The sequence below is a fragment of the Panthera uncia genome (genome assembly GCF_023721935.1).
Source record: "Panthera uncia isolate 11264 chromosome A1 unlocalized genomic scaffold, Puncia_PCG_1.0 HiC_scaffold_16, whole genome shotgun sequence".
In the NCBI taxonomy this organism is placed as follows: domain Eukaryota; kingdom Metazoa; phylum Chordata; class Mammalia; order Carnivora; family Felidae; genus Panthera; species Panthera uncia.
The window spans coordinates 25,763,851-25,776,760 of NW_026057576.1; the positions used below are offsets into that span (position 1 = coordinate 25,763,851).

Here is a 12,910-nt window from a genome sequence, read left to right on the forward strand (position 1 = left end):
TTGGAAAGCTCAAAATGAAATTTAGGAGGTAAAAAAGAGTTAAAACATGCTGTCTATTCTTCAACTCCCTATTATTAGAAAACCCTATTTGTTGAATGGTAACAAATCGGGGTCTCATGATATGCAGATGTAGTAAGGTAAGTAATATCTAGGGAGTGTTTAAAATTTTTTTTTCCCACTGATGGGTCAGGTAGATGTTTTACTCTGGGTCAGATTTAAATTAAAATACATGTGTCCTAGAGCTGTCAACGTTTTTTTCTTCCAAGGGGTCAAATCGTTCTCTTCAGATGAGAGTGCAGGGCATTTGTTAAAAGCCATTCAAGTCTGAGGGAGCAGTGGAGTTGAAATCACAGGGGGTTCTTCCGATGTGATAGATTAGATAGGTTTCTGAGCAGTTCTTTTCTGGAGGGGTGATCATCTCAGCCTGATGATGTTAATGGTGTTAATGTTAAAAAGAACCTCTTACAGTTTTTGAACATAAAGAAAGTGAATTCCAACTTCTGGAATGCTGTTGATTGTGTGTAATGAAATACATTTTTAAAAACCTATTAAGAGATTCAGAACAAGATGTAACAAATTGCCACTGGGGGCCGGGCCAGCTCTGCCTCTCGCTCCTGCTTGATTGATGGGGCGTGACTTACAGTCTCTGTTTTGGGGAATCATAATGTGGTCCCTGCGTTCTGAGGTGAATCCAGGGAGATGGGGACTCTGTAGGTTCTGTTTAGGCATAGTTCAGCTGGTCATGTCTCCTTTCCCCCTTATCCAAGGTAGGATCACAATCTACAGTGAACCCATTCTGGAGCTTTCTTGGCTTGCCTAGAAGATCTTAGGGGGATTGTGCCCAGGTTTTCACTCCCTAGTGTCACACAGGAACTGCTGAAGAAGTGTAATGGTATGATGAGACCATCAGAAATAAAAAAAAAAGTGTGTATCATGGGAACAAATGGAAGGATTGACTAATTTCTCCCCAGCTAACTGTATTTTTTTTTTTTTGAGAACTTTTGTCTGTTTTTTAGAGTTTTTATTTCTGCTCATTTGCTATTAGAAAGTTGGTTGTCACATTGGGCTATTCTGTGTCCCCATCCAACCAGCCCCTCTTCCTTTTTACTAGATCTTGGAGGTGAGTTACATCCAAGATCCTATGTTGACCATAGGATTAGATGACAATGCCAAAAACCTCAGGGAATTTTCCAAAATGCTTTAGTGTATGACAGTGTTTTCCTCCAGCTACTTAGTTCTGTTGTGTCTTAGGCTTATATTGATTGGTCAGTTGGTTGTTTGATTAATTTACTCATTCATCCATCAAATATTTTGAGAGCATATACTATATGTGAGGGGCATATGCTACATCTAGGGAATGGGATAAAAGACTGGGATTTGTCTACAAAGTTTTGCTGATAGTTCACAGGGGTTGAAAATAGAGTGCAATGCCCAAAGAAAACTAAATTGCTTTTCTGCAAATCAAAGAGTATGTGTACAATTGCCATATCAACAGCCTACTCTGTGGCATTCTCTGTAAGTGCGTTTCATGTGGGAAGTGGTACCAGACATTTTCTATATTACAACAGTCTTCATATATTTATTAAGCTGTAACTTGTAAGGCTTCCCGATGGGGTGTTAAATGAGCCTTGTTGCGTGCTGCATTGTGTCTTTGTCAAGTAGCACTCAGTTAACTCTGACCTGTGTCATTCATCTTCCTTGGGCTGGTAATGAGGCACATTTCAGTCATTCCAGGAGGCTTTAGGGCATCTGCACAAGGAGAAGACTAATGAAAAGGTTGGATTTATGGGGGGTTGGAAGGAATGCACTTAAGGAAAACCAGGATAGAATGAAACCCTTTTGCCTAGTGTGTTTGATATCTTTGTACCCATTCAGCACAGCAGTAGAATAATCCAGAATTGTTCTACATTTTAAAACCTAAGAAAATGCTATATTACTATGTTTTTAAAGTATTTTTTTCTTCTCAACTGTTCACCTGGCATGTTAGGAGAATCTGGAAACTCTAAGTATAGCAGGGGAACAGTAGAGGCAGCCAACAATTCTGTCATTTCTAAGGTGTATGCTTGGGAGAATTGGCCACAGACTGATAACAGAGGTTGACTCTAGGAGAGGAAAGAGAGAGGAGGGAAATAGAAGTGTGGGGATATTAGTGGAGCAAAGGGAAGAGAGATCAAGGGAAGAGAGAAGAAAGATGTTCTGTTGTCCTTGCTCCTGCCCCTTATCTCCTTCTCACAAAATAAGGGTGTGAAAAAGCCGGCAGATTGAAAGGAAAAAGATGAGAGTTGAATTAGAGACCAGTGGGCTCCTAGAGGTACTAAGGGAGAAGGAAAATGAATGAGAGAAATCACAAGAGTAAGTGAGAGGGAAGGGGACAGGATAAGAACTATTTAAATGCAGGGAGAAGAGACAGGCAAAGAGAGGGGTGTGCACACGGTGGTCACACGGAGACCCTCGATTGCTGCCAGCAGTGCACCTGCCAAATAGCCAGTGTCCCTCACCTAAGACATTTTACTGACTTTTGTATTCAGTTTAATGCAATTCTCTTTATGGTCCCCAAATTGCTGGTTGCGGTTTCATTGACACTCTCTGTGGTCAAATAGCAAATGTGGAGGCACTGTTCTGTTATCCCTGCCCCCTTGCAGTGTTCCGCAGACTTCTGCGTTAGTGCTTCTTGTATTTGATGTTTGCCATTCCTCCTTGTCTGCAGGTAGGAGAGTTGAAAGGGAAAAAATATTCCTAAGGCTGCCACATTTATAGCTCATGCATACAAATATTCAAAGCAGTTGAACAAAAGCTATAAAATCAGCGTCAATTTTTTTTAAGTAAGGTAGTTGACTTTTTCATTGCTGGTATAGGGACTTGCCCTAAGCTAACACCACACTCGCTATGCCTACAGGTGGGCTGCTTCTTGAAAAAATGTTCATCTTTGTTTGTTTGTTTGTTTGTTTTTCAAAGCTCAGCACAGGAAACTGCTTTGATTTTCCAGATCTGGGTCAGGTGCTTTCCAAGTGTATACCAGTGCCCAACTCCGTACCCTGCTTTCCTGTGCTGACCTTTCCCTGTTAGACCTATAACTCTGTGTTGTAATCTCTATCCTTCTACTAGACTTTGGGCTCTTTGCACAATGTTAGTTATTGTGAATTACCTAAGTAGATATTCACTAACTGGTTATAGAATGAATGCATGGCCTATGATGCTGATCTTTTGAGTATAAAGCAAAATCCTTCTAGAATTATGCTATGCTTTTAGGTACCAGTAGGCAGCAGGAGGGGGTTTCTGGGGAGTTTAGTAAGTCCCCAGATTCTCGCAACTATAGTAAAGGGATTGTGATTTCATTAACTCCTGGACACCGGAGGACAGTTTTGAAGTTTCAGGCAACTTCCTTCTTGTGATTCTAGTAATCATAGGCCAGATGTACTTTAGAACCATGCTTCTCAGACTTTAATGTGCATGGGAATCAGCTGAGGTTCTTGTTAAAATGCAGATTTTATTCCAGTAGGTTTCAAGTGGGTTCTCAGGGACAGCATTTCAGGCTCTTGTGTGATGCTGAGGTTGCTGCTCTATGGATCTGACTTGAGTAAGAGGACTTCAAAATACTTTCTAGAAATTAAAGTTGGGATTTATTCTATGAAAAGATCTAGATGCATTTTTATAGTTTTTACAACAACAGATTTTCTTAGAGACAACTTAAAAGTATTTGTTATTTTATCTTAGAAATTTGTAAGAGGTCTTTCCCACACTTAAAAAATAGTAATCTTATACTGATCAGCCACCCAAACCGGTTTTGAATGATAGTTCCCTTAACTAACATACAGCTTTATTCATTTAGGCTTTCTTAGATTTGGGAGGCCCTGGCTCTAGCATTGGCCCTGATGCAGCTACTTTGGCAACAAGGACCACTTTCAGAGCAGAAATATTCTCTGGAAGATTGACAGTTCATAGGCTGTGTTTCTGTTAAGACCTTCACATTTATTGATCGTTACCAGGTTAGCACCATGCAGAGACCTTCTCCAAGGGCAGTCAGTTGGAATGGCTAGAAATGCAAAAGGGCAGTGTTCAGCTTGAACTTTGCAAGTGAAACCTTGCATCTGCTTACATGTGTTCAAACAGCTCTCTGAATTTGATGTTTAGAGTTTCTTCTAACAAGGTGGCCTTTATTTTACAGGTCCTTTGCAGCCAGCATGATATCATATCTCTAAGACATGGAGGAGAGAGAGCTCACCATGCTCAGGTAAAGGGACGGTGTGGCCAGGGAGCAACAAGTAGGACTAAGGACAGGTTGTTTGTCACTGTAGGAGAGGTGATTCAGCTTAATTATACCACTGACGTCATTCTCTTACGTGTGTTTTACTCACGTCTGCCTGGGGTGCAGAGGGCCTGTCCTGGGTGAGCTCAGTGAACTAACATGAATTGGGGGAACATCTACAAAGTACCTACAACAGGGCCTCTGTAAACAGCCTGTGGGGAAACAGGACTAGTCACGGGAAATCTCCTTCCATTTTTTACAGAGTCAACATAGAATTATTGTTCATCTTACTAGAATTATTCATCAACATAGAATTATTGTTCATCATACTATTGTTCATCTTTATTACCCTATCAGAAGGCTTTCATCTTTTCAACATGTATGTAAATATGTGAATATTGAAACTCTTCTAATTAAAGTCTTATCTCTGTCCCCTTATCTGGAGTTGCTGTTCTAAATATGCTTTGCATCTTCCTTTTAAATAAATGCATGTCTCACAACTTTGATTTGCCCAAATAGGTCACCAAGATTAATTTTCCATTAACCTTTATTGCTTCTGTTTCTTTCTAATCATCTTTTTAGAGGATTAAAGAGTTCCCATTGGGTCAGCCTTTATATAGGATATAAATCATCTTTTTCTTTGACGGCCTTTATGGAACTGCTGTGGAAGGTGGTGATCTTTGGTCTGGTGACTGCACTTGCCCCTGTAACTGAGTCAAAGCATCTGTAGAAAGACCCACATGGAGAGTTCTGTTGACTGGCAATTTTTTCATTGGCCTCCCTTCTTTTGTGACCCAAGTTATATTAGTTACCTCTGGTGGAAACTAACAAAGTAGCTAATAAACTATGTGGCCTAAACAACACACACTTACACTCTTACAGTTCTGGAGGCCAGAAGCGTGAAATCAAGGTCTCGGTGAGGTTGGTTTCTTCTAAGAGCTGTGAGGGAGAATGTCTTCCATGCCTGTCTCCTAGCTTCTGGTAACCTCAAGTGTTTCTGGCGTATAGATGGCCATCCTTCTCCCTGTGTGTTCACATTGCCTTCCTTCTACATGTGTCTATCCCTTGTTCAAATTTCCCCTTTTTAGAAGGATACCTTTCATACTGGATGAGGGCCTGCTTTAATGACTTCATCATAACCTGACCATCTCCAGAGGCTCTACTTCTAAATCAGGTCACGTTTATGTGCATGAGAGATAAGGACTTCAATAGCATTTTGGAGTACACATTCAAAACCCATCACATTGTCAAAGGGATGGAGACTCCATTCGTTTTGGTATCCCTTCAAGAAACTAGCACACTGCCTGTTGCTTAGTATTGGTTGGATGAGTGAAGGACAAAGACCATAAAGGCCCTGGTCAAACTTAAGTTAAGAAATAAAGCACAAGGATCAGAGGTGGATGGGCATTATGCTGACCCTTGGCCTCAGTGCGTGCTTGCTTTCAGGACATTCCAAGTTAAGCAACATCACGGATGTGCTGAGGTTTTTCCTTTAAAAGTGAGAGCAAATACAGTTCTTACAAAATAGAGCCCTCGGTGTAAGCTTTGTCATTTCAGGCCAAACTGCCAATTTACATGCTGCCTCTGTCAGCATGTGGAGATATCCTTCCCGCTAATTCAATACCATTTAAATCATACTTAGTCGGGCTCTTCTTCCTTCCCAGTCGCGTTGCCTGGCGCTTATTAAACGTAACGTTGTGTTCCCTAGCGCTAATCCATAAAGGCTATGCTAAGACACATCTGCTCTTGTTGTGTCAGCTGCCCCCTGTATGCTTCCTTAGCTCAAAAGTATTAAAAGTTATCTTTTGAGTGTTTGGATTTGAGTGTGGATCAAATATGAGGATCCTGGTCTCCAGGTATCACTTAAATGACGTGTTCTTTAGAGCTGTTTCTTTAGAAAGCCCCTTTTTCCTGTAAGGGAAGAGCTTTCTGGCCATGTCTACCTTACTTCCAGGAAAGGATTACTTTTTATACCCGAAGGAAGCCTCCTGCGGAGAGAAGCCAAAGGCCACTGAGGGATTTCCACCTGGGGGTGAAGTCAGCATGTGTAGGAGCCTGAGAATTGATGTCAGCCCCTGGGGTAGTGTTACTTGTTGGCAGGCCAAGGTCTAGGAATGACTGAGTGCCTCAGGCCCTGGCCTTCCCTGAGGACTGCACAGCAGGTGGGCTGGAATAATTTACTTACAATCTTCTCAATCCTTTGGATGCTTTGATGTTCCTGGGGGTGGGGCCGCAGTCTGAGTGGTAGCATTGGCCTAGACAGCATGGATTTATAAGTTGATGACAGGCAGTAGAAAACGAAAAGGAAAATAAACATTCATTTTACCATTTTTCACACCGACATTAGTCCGAAGAAAATTGGTAAATCAAATGACAAATATTTATGGAGTGTGTGATCCATGCAGGCATGGTTCTACCCGATGCTGTATACGGATGTATAACTTCATCCTGGCGCCTGCACTGCTTACCTGGCTTTTCCATTTTGTTCAGGAGCCTACTACCTTTGATTAGAGGCCTTCTATCACTTACCATGAGAGTGTCTACAGGGCTTCGTTAAAATGAAGACAACTGGCAGGCTCAGTTGGTAGAGCGTGCGACTCTTGATCTCGCAGTCCTGAGTTTGAGCCCCACGTTGGGCGTAGAGCTCACTAAAAAATTAAAACAACCAATTTATATTGTTACACAGCGATCGATTCAGAGTGATGATGGAGTCGCCCTTTTGATGTGGAAATGGTGGGGTTCAGAGCAAATGGTCAGGAAAGAATTCTTGAGATGTCTTTGGTGCAAAAGGTGGTTGGCCCACGGGCAAAGAGAGCTAGCTGTACTGGGGTTGTGAGGAGTGGCTGATTATATACTTTGAAGTTGGGAGGGGGTTAGGGATAGCCTAAGTCTCTAAGGAAATTTGGGAGCAAAGTTTCCAGGACCTCGAGGGGGCTAGCTATTGTTAGGAAAAGGTCATTTATTACTGTCTAATAAAACCGTAGTCATGAGACCCTTCAGATGTATATCAGGGGGCCATACTCTTGGAGGATGATTGCTAACATATATCTTGGGGGGTAGAGATAAAGGAACTTTCCAAAGGAATTTTTACATGTTAAAGAAGGCTTACAGGATCCTGGAGGTTGTGATTATGTTTAAGCTAAATTTGCCTTTTGCCCTTAGCAAAGTATTAATAGCAAGGCAGTTGAGGTCCTAGAGGAAGGTCACTCTGCCTGTCTCAAGGACTTGTCAGTGTAAGTTGTAAGGAAATTTCACTTTTTTTTCTTTTGCCTCTGTTCCCCACATCACTTTGGCAATTACGTGTAGAGTTCAGTGAGCAATTGCATTTTGGTCATTAAACTGTCCTTAAATATCTTGCTGTGTACTCTAAAGTATGCACTACTACAGTTAGAACATTCTAATAAATCCTATTTTAATAGTTAGGTCATTTTGTGTGTGCCTAGTACTTCTCTACTATTAAAGAGAAAATAAATGAGAAATAAAACCTTAAGTGCGTTGAAAACTAAAAATGAATTTATTGTTGCTGAGTCTTTCCCCCACTTCCATTTTGCGTTCTCCACTTTCACTAATCTTAGATTTTTGAAAATTCACATGTAATAGTTTTATGGAATTGGTAAAAATATATTCATTGTTAAACTCTGATTTTCAAAAAAGGGAAAATAATTTTCACGTCCTTTTAGTTGATAATTAACGTGGTAGGTTTTTTTTTTATACCCCTGAGATTAGAGTGTTATTTATGATACATGGGAAATATTCTAATTAAAGAAATTATACTTTGAATCAAGACTCTATCAAACTTCCACAGAAAATGTTTGCACGTGAGTAATTTAAAATAGGAATCTTAGTGTTTGTTCTGTCTGGGTTCTTCTCTGCCTCTCTCTCCTGATGGTTCCTTCTTTGTTTCTTTTAAACCCATGAGTTTATGTTCAGTGTTTTTAAGCTGATAAAGTGTAAGCAATGAAGAAGGGCATCGTGCTCCTGGCAGAGAACTCGGAAGCTTGGTGTCCTCCTCTTTATTTTGCTCACCCTACATTTAGTCATCACTAAGCTCTGTCAGGTTTCTAGAATTCTTTCATATTTTTACTTTCCTTTTCCTTTACGTCTATGGACATCCCTTTCCAGGCTTTTCTTTCATTTTGTTTGTTTCTTTCATTTTGTTCATACCGCCATTCATTCATTCGTTCATTCATTCATTCGTTGTCCTTTGTACGTGTGCCAAAAATTACTCTGGCGATAGCATCAAGGGTATTATAATTAGGAGATTATCCTGCAAAAGTCGTTGCTCTGATGGGGCTCCATGGGAAGTGTAGCTTGCACATGGGAAAGAGGAGCAACTGATTTGGCTTGGGCCAGTCCAGAAATGCTCTATAGAGAAATCGGCCTTCGGGTGGAGATTGGAACGAGTAGAACATTGCCAGATGGACTAGCGTGGTGGAGAGAAAGCGTTTCAAAGGAGACAGAGGGTGGGTGGCTTCGCAGGGAGCTGTGCTGGGCGGAGTGTGTGCTCCTTGCCGTTTGGGTGTCGATGGAGCATGAGGTGGGACAGAGGATGCGAGGCTAGACAGGGAGGCAGGAATCACACCTAGAAGGTCCCCTTAACGTGTTGCCGAGCCTGCCTTCCTGTCTCACGTCTACAAGTTGCAGCTGCCTTCAGTTCATTGTGCACATGGGGATGAGGCTGACCTCGTGTTAAGAAGTGCTTATCTCCTGCCCAGCGCCTGCCTGGTCTCCTTGCTTCCCAAGGGAAGCCCAGCCTTCCTAACTGGTCATTTGAGGATCTCAGCCATTTCTCTCTTTTATTTACTCTGAAAATCCTTGACCCCAGCTAGATTTGCTGCCTTGCTTTGCACACAGTTTGTCCCTTTTTCTTCCAAGCTTCCCTTTTCAAAATCCACCCATACTCCACAATCCCACTCAAATTCATATCCTTTGTATGAAAATTTTCTCCACTCGTATGCAATTTTACCCCCTCTGAACTCCGGGGGAACTTTTGAGGGACTCTTCCCATCACAATTTCATATGCTTCTTTATATCCCCCACGTTACTTATAATACTTTCAGAGAACCATTGCGTGGCGCAGGGAAGGGCCACCTGCCTATTACATACCCTGTCTATGCCAAAAGAGCAACTCCTTGCATAGAGCAGGCATCGCACTGATGTTTGTTAAAAGAATAGAGAAAAACAGAGTTCCTTTAATCTGTAAGGCTCTTACCGAGGTGGAACTGAGGGATTGATTAATTGTCATATGAAAGAGGCAGTGGTTAATGTAATGTCCAGATGAAACTCTTGCAGGGCAGAATAATTGTTGGTGGAAGGCAGAAGGATTCCATTCAACAAAAAGCAGAATATGTATAGAAAAGAAACACATTCTGGAGACCAGGGCTTAGACACGGGAAGAAGAAACTTAGAAAGCCGTTAAGCCATATGTGAGTGGTCTTGACAGTGAATGACAAATGACCTAACAGGTAAAAGCACCTATATTACATTAAGATGCTCTGCATCTTTATATGAGATGGCCTCTGGAAGACCTGATTCAATTTAAGACTCCTCAGTTGCAGATCTGGAGACAATCACAAATCCAGAAATATATTTATGAATGTCTGTTGCCACTGAGCTCAAAAGACCATAATCCTATTACTTGTGATTTTGAAAAGGGTAAACATGAATAACTGAAAGGAGATATTGATTAAAGAAGTAATATGAACAGGAATAATGGAATTAAGGTAATTGAGGCAATATTGGGCCTAATGGACCTTGTTCTCTTAATGCCTTTCTTCTGCTCTTTGTATTGAGTTGGCCCTAAAGTCGATTGGACCATGTGCACAGAAAGAGAAGGACATAATGGAAGAGTTAGTATTGGTGTCTATAAAAAAAATCAATCTGTTGTTCTTACAGAAGAACATCAATCAGTCTGCGAAATCGATTAATTGGATTTTTTTTACATTTGGCTTATAAGATAATGAGACACATGACGGGAAAAGACTACATGCCTTGCACATAGTAGATACTCAGTAAATGTTTCTTGAATTAAAAACCAACGGGTACCATGGATTTAGTTTACAAATAACTTCAGCGTAAGCCCTTTTGTCAGTAGTAATTCAGTCCGTCGTTCCTTTGGCTTGACTATCCGTGGTACCGTAAATTTGGATTCCTCAGTTTCCTAGGATCTCTGAAGTGAGTTCTCTCACATTTCTACTGCCAAGCCGTCCAGGCCAGCTTCATTTAATCGGGGATCTCTGCATGTCTTAGGGTCCGAGTTATTTTCTGTGGCTAGACTTTCTGCCCCATCGTGCCCTGGCAGTTTACATTTTTTTCACACATCATTTTGATGAAGTTACTCCCTGTTCAGTGTCTCCGAGTTCATTCCTCACTCAGACTTCAGCACCTCTCATCCACACTTGCCTTCCCACCACCTCCTACCCGGATCCGACGGGGAGGACAGTTTTGTTTTCATTTTCGAACATGGGCAGTATTCTCCTTGGAGTCCTTCCTCTCATAGCTATATACATCCAATTAAGAGTCAGTTCTGCCTCAGGCAATAGTTATATTCCTTCAAACTGTGGATTACCAAAACCTGTTATGAAGACAATGATTTCAGCGGGATAAATGGCATTAGAGACCACAGAGTTGCAGGCGCACGGCCACGAAGTTATTTTACCGGCAGTTATTTCAGTAATAATGGTGTTTTCAATCTGTGTAAGTCTGTAACTTCAAAACCAGTAGGTCACTGAAAAAAAGTACAATGTTTTACTATATCTCTTTTTACAAGTATGCAGTGCACTAAACCGGTACTTAAAAAAAAAAAATTATTTCAAATCTTTATGAGCCACTATGGTGACAAACAGAGAAAAAAAGACTTAAAGCCGCTGTATTGTAAGCAGAAGAGCTTCTTTTTTCCCTTATGCCAGCAGCCTTAGTCTGCAAAAATAAATCTCACTGTTCAATCAATTGATCACTTTATATTTAATACACATTATGCAAACTCCATAGAAGAAATGTTTTTAACGTTTATTTTTCAAAGCTGTGTCTTAGCCCTTTTTCCTCCATTGGGCGTGACACTTGCTATTCGACTCTCTTGCCTGGCAGTTTTTTTCCCTCTGAATACTCTCTTTTTGGCCAATTATCGATTCCAGGTTCTCTTTAGTAGTTCACGTTTTTGAGAATTTTTACAGGTGTTCTGAAATAGGGGCATACTTTTATGCCCAATACATACAGGGCCCAACACATTGTTAGAACAGTGAGAAGCATTAGTTGATAAGAGCAGGCAATTATCAAATTCAGTTCCACCTACACCCCAGTTGCTATTTTTCCTACCTCCTGTTCCTCCTGAACATCGAACCTTACTGTCTTAACGGTGAAGAAAAATTGAGTCGGGGCGCCTGGGTGGCGCAGTCGGTTAAGCGTCCGACTTCAGCCAGGTCACGATCTCGCGGTCCGTGAGTTTGAGCCCCGCGTCAGGCTCTGGGCTGATGGCTCGGAGCCTGGAGCCTGTTTCCGATTCTGTGTCTCCCTCTCTCTCTGCCCCTCACCCGTTCATGCTCCGTCTTTCTCTGTCCCAAAAATAAATAAAAAACGTTGAAAAAAAAAATAAAAAAGAAAAAAAAGAAAAATTGAGTAATGCCCGTTTCAGCGTGAAAAAATGAGGAGTGGCTGACAGTTTTAAGGTTAAAGATGAGTACCTGTTTTAGTTCCTGGCCCTTCCTGCAACTCCATTAAAATGACTTTTAAGGGATTTTTTTTTTTTAAGGCACACACCCATAAGAACAAAGAAATGAGGTTAACAGCCACAGCATTTGGGAATCTGGGATACAGATGGATGAATGTTAGCATATAGAGCAGGCCTGAGAAAGCAGAATTTTAATCTGGCAGGGGAGAAAGGAAGAAGAAGCCCAGTTTACACCAATGAAACCTGCAAAAGCTCAGGAATTTTGAGCAACAAGAACCCTCTGGAAATGGGAGTGAAGAAAGGGTTAACCTTAGGAGTGTTCGGCTGAAAGTTTAGATCTGCTCTCAAACTGTATACATGTAGATAACTGCCCCTCTTCCCCCCCAACAGAGCGATGGAGATTTTTTTTTAATGTAGAAACGATAAAATAGGTTTCTGGGTTAGCAGATATCAGGGAAAGTTAAAAGTGGTATTATATAGTCTTGAAATCAGGGAAATTGCATTGACTTGCCAAATCCTGAGAACCACAGCAGCTACCCTCTTATGCCCCTTAACCTGAGAGCAGGCAGGATGATACCCTACCTGAAGGAGGCTCCAAGAGACTTCCTTGGTGTCGTGACCTAAAAATAAAACTCAAGGATACTGATATCAAGCGTTCCCCTGAAGAAGAGGCCTAACTAGAACAATCCTAAAATAAATCCCGAATCAACAACCCATCCTCTCCAACCTTACTGTTGGCTTTCTAGTTCCCCACTTCTAAATATCAGCACACAGCCAAGGATCGTCAGATATTTAAGAAAAGTATTATAAGAGATAGGAACGAAAACGTGCAAACATTAAAAAAAGCATCTTGGGGAAAACAGAACCTTTTCAGGAAGAAGAAATCTTAAAAAAGAAATCATCTGTATCTACAGAGAGATAAAGTGTGGTATTGAAGCCACGAAAGAGAATAGCATTTATAAGGGTTAGAAGACCAAGGTAAGCAAATTCTAGGATGT

General features: G+C 41.2%; 1 protein-coding gene across 1 annotated transcript in view; it reads left to right on the forward strand.

Annotated features, from left to right (window-relative positions):
• Positions 1–4,165: 4,165 nt before the first annotated feature.
• The window catches only part of ENOX1 (ecto-NOX disulfide-thiol exchanger 1), a 424,170-nt gene continuing 415,425 nt past the window's right edge, over positions 4,166–12,910 (forward strand). The window contains exon 1 of the mRNA XM_049647316.1: positions 4,166–4,231. The gene's annotated coding sequence lies outside the window, so the exon portion shown is untranslated. The remainder of the gene's footprint in view (positions 4,232–12,910) is intronic.